Here is a 7,881-nt window from a genome sequence, read left to right as displayed (position 1 = left end):
TTGATTCATTAAGGATACCACTGTAAATAACCGTTTTTAGAATTAACGTGAGAGCGACACGTAGGACACTGACTTCTCAAATAATATTATAAAGATATCTTAGTAAATTTTAGAAATATACATATACTTCAAATTCATTAATGTATTCATAAATATACAGTCATGGAAGTCTTCCAAAATACAGATTTAAAAATATATTATTAAATACACATTTATGAAGATTTTCTTAAATTAAAGATATTATAAATATTTATCAATAATCTTCTTAAATTTCAAGAAAATATTTTACATATTCAGTAATGGTTTCCTAAATATGCATATAACTCAAATTCAAAAAGATACACAACATTCATGAAGGTTTTCCTAAACATTTTTGAAAAAACATTTATAAAAAAAGTTAAAATTTGGGAAAAAAGTCATAATTATTTTTTATAATATGATTTAAAAAAATATTTATAAATTATTATAGGTATAAAAAGGATATAGTTGTCATTTATCCTTGGCCAGTTTGGCCATTGTGTGCTAGATTGGAAGTAGAAACATTTTTAGTTCTGTTTGAAACCATTTCTCTAATTTAAATTAAAATGCATTAACTAAAGTTTATAACATAACCCTTCAAAAACAAAGAAAAAAAATATAAAACATCATTCTTTTAAGTACTGAGGAAGTACTTAGTTATTACCAGTTATGAGAATGATATCCGAGGACATTTGCGACATCAATCAATGATTGCCGCCACAGCTTAGTTTCGTCCTCAGTTCTTGTCTGACAAGTCTTGGCAAAAGCCTCTCCAAATTTTCCAGTTTGTTTCCTAACATGAGATGGATCTAAGCCGTAGAAAATGGGAATAATTATTTGACCTGATTCGTCCTTGCATTTTACGATCTCCAACACCTCATTCAGGCAGTGTTTGGGTGGGCCTTGCCGTCCAACTAAGCCTATGAAACATTGAATTAGACTCATTTCACTTGGGAATTCTAGTCTTCTACTTGTATAAATAAAGAGATACATCTCTTTACCAAAGGATCTTCTCTTCTTGATTCTAATCTAGAACACTTTTTTATAGAGATTTATAGATTCTAAAGTTCACTTTACGTATCATCTTTGTAATGATCTTTAATCAATAAATCCCTTTGATGTTCCATTTTCTCATTTGATTTTTCTTAAACCTCAAAAATCTAATATTTATCATTAGATTCTTTATTGTATGATCCCAACAAACAACACCAACATAAACACTGTTTTTGGGTCAAACAGTTGGCGCTATAAAGAGGGGGTCGAAGGAGAACTATCTTCGAAGCATTTTGAACTTGGGAAAATACTAGATCTAACTTCATCTCAAGCTAAAGGAAGAAGCTTTTTCATGAAAACTTTTATTTTGATGTCGCCAAAGTCATCACCGAAAAGAGATAAGTTTTCACAATCCTATTTCATTATCAAAATTATAGTCATTATGACAATATCTTATACACATATGCGAGTGTAAAGAGAATTTTAATGATTCGATTCCAAATCCATTTTTAGGATTAATAATGATCGGCCACTTTGGAGCTATATTCGTTGGGTTTAACGACAAATAAATTTCAAGACAAAAGCCCAAATTGAGCCAAACAAACTGCTGGCCATCTCCTCCCAAAGCTCGAGAATTAATGTTTGGACGAGTGGTGGCCTCTGTTTCCTCTTGGCTGAGAAAGATTGCAACTAAGCTCGAGAATTGATCTCGGCGAATCTCACGAGCTTGATCTTGCAACACCTGAAACTCTCAGTCCATAAACTAGCTCCCGACTGGTGCTTCGATGTATAGCTTCACGCGAACCCGACGAAGATGGTCCGAGATGAAAAAGGAAGAGTTGTGGCCAGTCAACGGCGATCTCGTCATGCCTCCGTCTCGGTCCGCCGGTGAAGCTTCTGGGACTGCTCGAGCTTCTTTCCAGTCCGTGAAACAGGATCTACCCAGCGTGTTGCGATGAACAGCCAAGAACACGAGGACAGAGAGAAACGCGAAGACGCCAAAGCCATCGACCTCGCTGTCTCGTCAAAGCTTAAGAATTGATCTCTGGAAGCCTCGCCATCTCAACGAAGCTGAAGACTTGATCTCTAGAAAGCTCAAAACTTTATCTCGTCACAAGCTCGACTCTTTTCCCTTCCATTCGTCGAAACAGATCAGTAGCAACAAAGAGGGGCCTTGAACCAAGCACTTACTCTGCCTCAAGGAACAATGGGGACTGATCAGACTCCCGTTGGGCGTTATCAGCGTCTGCATGGCGTATTTCTTTGCTAAGGCTTTGCTGTGCAAGACGATACCTTTGGATGTCGTGGAAGGAAAGACTGGAAGCTAGCAGTGGCTTACCACGGACAGCGTAATGGGAAGAGGTGATACCGGTGGTTCTTGCAATGGGACCGTGGTATTGTGAAGCGTGCTTATGTGGAATGTCATCACAAGCTTGCCGTCTCGGCACGTGCTTCTTGTCTAGAAGAAACAGCACCTGAAACATAACCTTATCTCTAGGTCACCTCTCCATGAAGCCACGACTTGTTACTCCCAGCAACTCAGCAATCATCTCAGAGTTCGATCTCCGTCGCCGTTATACAAGAGTTCTCGAGCTTCTCGTCACAAAAATCAATATTTGTGATCTCAGTACAAAGGCTTTGTCGTCAGGAGCTTGTACGACACTTTATACTCTGTTCGTCTATGCTTTGAACTCGCAAGTCTTGAGCATGACGTGATTCCAACAAGGCTAGTCCACTCATCTCCAACGTCACGATGCTACCTTCTTCAAAGTTGCCGACGCATTAAAAAAAAAGATAAGTTTTTGAACCTTATAATATGACCTACGAGTATTAGAAGTTGCGTTGCTAAATAATCACTGGATCATCATCCTCTTATTATGAGCTCCGCCTTGTCTCGTAACGTGTTTAGAAAGTTAATTGTCTAGCTTTTTCTTCTCGTGAATAAGCATGTTACACATTGATATACATACGTATATCACGCTTGACCATATTATTTTAATGGTAACAGGAAATCTGTTCACGGCAACTTTAGTGTAAGCTCTACAACTTGGCCTAAGCGTTGAGCACGATGGTTTCTTCATCATGATTAACTCGGCATCTCATTCTTAGACGATTCGTTCTCAGCGGCCTATGCATCCCGTCGTCGGCAGCCTAGTCTTGATCTTGGGAAACATCTTCCATGACCGACCACACCAGTCACGGCATGCAACACGTAGGTCAACAAGACAACTCAACCCACCGATGTCATCATTTCGTTGGATCGCATCAATACTGCGAAGACATGTCTACCTATGGCAATTTGATTGTGACGGTTCGTTATGGCGGTACGTTCATGATGATGTCTATGGCGATTTGTCCTTGGCAGCTAGTTGATTGACGCTTCATCCATGACAACTTGCTCCGGTGGTTCAGAACACTGTCCTCACAGATCGTTCGCGCAACCAAAGTCTGATCGGAATCAGAAGTATATCGATGACAGCTCGCCCGGGACGGTCCGTCCATGACACTTCATTTATGGCAACCTAACAATGACAGTCCGTTCATGACAATCGTCTACGACATGGGTATGTGCCTATTTCATTGTCTCATACATCCTATTCGTAAATTCGCATAGATCGATCTCATATCTCTCTACGAACTGGGGGGGGGGGCTTACTGTTGGGGGTGGGCCTTGCCCTCCAACTAAGCCTATGAAACATTGAATTAGACCCATTTCACTTGGGAACCCTAGTTTTCTACTTGTATAAATAAAGAGATACATCTCTTTACCAAAGGATCCTCTCTTCTTGATTCTAATCTAGAACACTTTTTATAGAGATTTATAGATTCTAAAGTTCACTTTACATATCATCTTTGTAATGATCTTTAATCAATAAATCCTTTTGATGTTCCATTTTCTCATTTGATTTCTCCTGAACCTCAAGAATCTAATCTTTATCCTTAGATTTTTTATTGTATGATTCCAACAAACAACACCAACATAAACACCGTTTTTGGGTCAAACAGGCACCAGCTTGACGATGGGTACTTTTCAGAAAAGACAACCACAGCTATCCTTGAAGTCCTAATCGCTTGTTTAAGCTCTGGATCGAGCGAGTGGCTTCTCTCGATATCATTGTCTTTGAAAGCTATGATCAGTTTCCAGTCAAGCTCCTTTAGAAAGTGGCTGAGGAAAGTAACGCGGACGTCTTCCCCACTGAAGCTCGGGAAAACATCGTATACCCAATTGCGAGGACGTGAGAAAGAAGAAGGAGAAGCCATCCAATAAAAATAACTGTTCGACTTAAAGACGATTTGAAGAAAACAGAACGATTTGAAGAAAAAAGGTTTGTAATTGAGTGGATAAACTTTTAGAAAGTCAACTCATTTAGTTGTTGTTGTGTTGAACTGAAAGCAGACGAAATAACACAAAGACGTGATCCACAAGAAATACTGAAAAAAAAAACAAAATATGTTTCTTACAGAGCAAATAACTGAACTCTGAAAAAGAAAAAAGTAGAAGGGTCGGGTATTTAAGCACAAAAATAAATACTCAAGAACCTTAGAGCATCCTTGTTGCTAGGACCAAGATGAAGTTTCTTAGGATAGTTTATTAATATATGTAGATTAAGAGATGAAGTTAAGATAGTTGCGTAAAAGTGGAGATTATTGGTTGATACTTTTGTTGGTTCTTAGTTAAATAGAAAATTTAATTTTTTTTAGTAAGTTATTTGTGTTTAAAATAAAACATATAACATTAAAATAGAAAACATAAGAAAACTACAAAGTTGAAAAAAAAATTACAAAGTTGAAAAAAAAAATTACAAGGTTGAAAAAAAACATTAAAAATGCAAAAAATCAATTTTTTTATTCAATTCATAGAAACTTAAACATGAAATGTTAATTTTCAGTCCCAAATTGATCTCATATATTTTCGATCAAATCAAGTTTTAATTGTTTATGGACTGGTCTATGAAGTCTTGCTCGACGATCAAGTGTATTGAAAAGCTCAGTAGGCATCTTGACGCAAAAAGAAATATCCTCATCTTGAAACGTGTCATTCTGACCACTGCTTTGCTGTCTCTCTGCAGCTGCAAAGGCGCCATAGAACTTGTTAGTGAGTTTATTGATTTTGTGCCACCTCTGCTTACAGTTGAGATGCTCTCTCTTTTCACCCCTCGCTCTAGCAAGAGGACTTGCTGCATAGTATTTTCCTACGCGATGCCAGAAGGTTCCAAACTTTTGATCATTTCCGACAATAGTATCTTTGGATGTGTTTAGCCACGCACTGATCAGCACCTCGTCATCGGCTGGGGTCCATTTCTTTCTCTCCCTACGCTCCACTGGTGTGTCTTGAGTTGGAGCTTCAGATTGTTGTGAATTTTGAAAGGAGGGATTTCTGAAGCTCCAAAGACTACACTAGAAGGAAAATTTTCATAAGGAAGTTTTCCTGTTCAACACTCTCGTTTTGACTGTTCAGAAGGCCTACATAACTAGAGGACGGACTATATGGATGCCTTGAATCCATAGCAATAATAATAGAGAAGATAGTGAAGAAGAGAAACCGTTGTGGTTACTGGTTTTAGGAAAGAATAAAGAAACAAGATGAAGGAGATTATATGATAGAACGGAGGAGGATGGTTTGCGTTAAATAGGTGAGTCTGTGATTTGTAATAAGTTCCTATAATAATGTGTAACCATAAACAACCATAGTCTAATGAGAAGTAATTATCCTTACAGAGAACTACAAACCTATCAAGTTGCTCGTACAGGTTCATTAAAGTTAAATAGGATTTGGTTTCGATACACTCCAACTACACAGAAGTAATAACACTGTAATAAGTTTTGGTTCCAAAGTAAACAGAAGTAAAATATGATTTCGTTTCAGGACCATAAACAACCTAAGTCTAATCAGAAGTAATAACACAACTACAAAGCTATCAAGTTGCTCTTACGGGTTCATTAAAGTAAAATAGGATTTGGTTTCAAAGAAACTACACTTCGTTCAAACATAGGTAACTAAGAGTAAGTCTAAGCACTAACCAGAACAGTGAACCGGTACTCGCAAGTAATAGCACAACACTTCAATGCACACCTTTAACTAAGCATTAACCACCACAGTAAAATGGTACAAAAGCAGACCTAACATTAATAACGATTGTAGTTTGGTGGATATGTTTGTTCTTCTTCTTTAAAGAGTTAAGTATAACAATCTCACAATACCAGATTAGCTTTATTACAATCTCACAATAGACGATTAAAACTTTGTTAAAAAATGTCACTGGTTGCAAACCCGGGGATTATCACACGATTATCAAACTTTGTTAAAAAATGTCAATCCCCCATGAACATTAAAACATGATTTTCAAACATAGCTAACCCTATATCTCATATTTTCAATTTTAATTATCTCACATAAATCAAACCCTAATTCAGAAAGCAATCAATGTAACTAAATATCCATTCGATTATTTCAAGATTTTCACAGAGGAGAAAGACGAACCATGCACAAACCAAATAATCAGAAACAGCAATGATATCATCACAACAAAATCATCTAAATCTCTAAACGGAGGAGGAACATATACGTTGTTTAGATTTGAATCGGCGGACGAGAGGATTTCGATTAGGGCAATGGACGTCTGCGGAGGTAAGAACAGATCGATGAAATCGATGTCGAGTGACCGCAATCAACCAGAGGTTTTGGATTTGGGCATGAAATCGCCGGTGAACTTTTGGGAGGACAGAAGAAGAAATGAGAAGAACGATTGGGATTTCGATTTTGCCACCTAGTCGGCGTAGAGAGAGTTCGAGAGAAGAAGAAATGAGAAGAACGAGAGAGAGAGACACTCCTTTCCCGTACACAAACCCTAGACCCAACTAACATGTGACACCTGCCCCTGAAGGAAGAGCCCGAGAACTTCTTAACTAAGAAAAGAGATGGCCCGTTTGCAAACGTTTTCAGTATTTTTCATTTTTATTTCGACCCATAATAGCTAAGAAATGGGCTTAAGATATGGCGATAACCATGCTCTTACCCATGTCGTTGTCACAGTAGTTGGTGGTATTAAGTAATTTCATGAAGGAAACTTGTTTGAAATTCATTGATATAAAAAAAATAGATTTTCTGAAACATCATCTAAGTTTTTTTTTTTTTTTTAATATATATTAATTTCAACCCAAACGGGCATCGGAGAGAGTACAGATCGGCCGGTGTGCCGGAAAACTCATAATACCACATTGATTGGGTTAGATTCAATCAACATTAGACTAAACATCATTTCTTACGTCATTTTGCCGTTACTTATCGCTTAGCCTATTCACAAGTAGGGAAGATACATTACACAAACTTTAAAGTCAGCGCAACTTTCTTAACTTATACTTCGTTATATCGCTTAGCCTAGTCAGGAGTAGGGAAAGTCATTGTCCATAAAGTAATAAAAAAAACTATCATTGTTGTCTTGAGCTTACTTTGAGAAGATAAACTCAAAAGAAGTCATCGCAAGTAGTTGTCCTTAAAGTGGTTGCTACTATTCGTACGTATGTGTGCTTTTGGAATTTTGTAGGAAAAAACAGAAGGGAAACTTGTTGGAAGTTTCATTGAACAAGACTTGTATTTAAATAGTCATTTTGGTCCGTTCTCCACTCTTCCTTCCAAAAATTGGAGAAGGAAAGAAACGTGTGTAGGAAGTAACAACTATCAAACACTGGCTGGAAGTCACTGTTACTAAAAACTTGGGAAAACGAAACTAAAATATCTTCAGTCTTTATTTATGTCTGTAACAGAGACATTCAACACAAGAACTATTATTATCTTGCTTTCTGTATGAATAGGAGGTTATAGGTGCAAAACCCGTGCATAACACACTTTTAAATAAGTAGCTTCAGTCT

At 37.3% G+C, this 7,881-nt stretch overlaps 1 long non-coding RNA gene across 1 annotated transcript; it reads left to right on the top strand.

Moving 5' to 3' along the window:
• The first annotated feature begins 985 nt into the window (after nucleotides 1-985).
• On the top strand, nucleotides 986-4,128 carry LOC111208263. Its single transcript, XR_002660240.2, has 2 exons — nucleotides 986-3,575; nucleotides 4,018-4,128. It is a non-coding gene; the product is annotated as an uncharacterized LOC111208263 (long non-coding RNA).
• The last annotated feature ends 3,753 nt before the right edge of the window (nucleotides 4,129-7,881 follow it).

The sequence above is a fragment of the Brassica napus genome, chromosome C7, assembly GCF_020379485.1.
Source record: "Brassica napus cultivar Da-Ae chromosome C7, Da-Ae, whole genome shotgun sequence".
Taxonomy (NCBI): Eukaryota; Viridiplantae; Streptophyta; class Magnoliopsida; order Brassicales; family Brassicaceae; genus Brassica; species Brassica napus.
The sequence above is the reverse complement of the archived record's forward strand: the minus strand, read 5'-3'. Positions and strand labels throughout refer to the sequence as shown.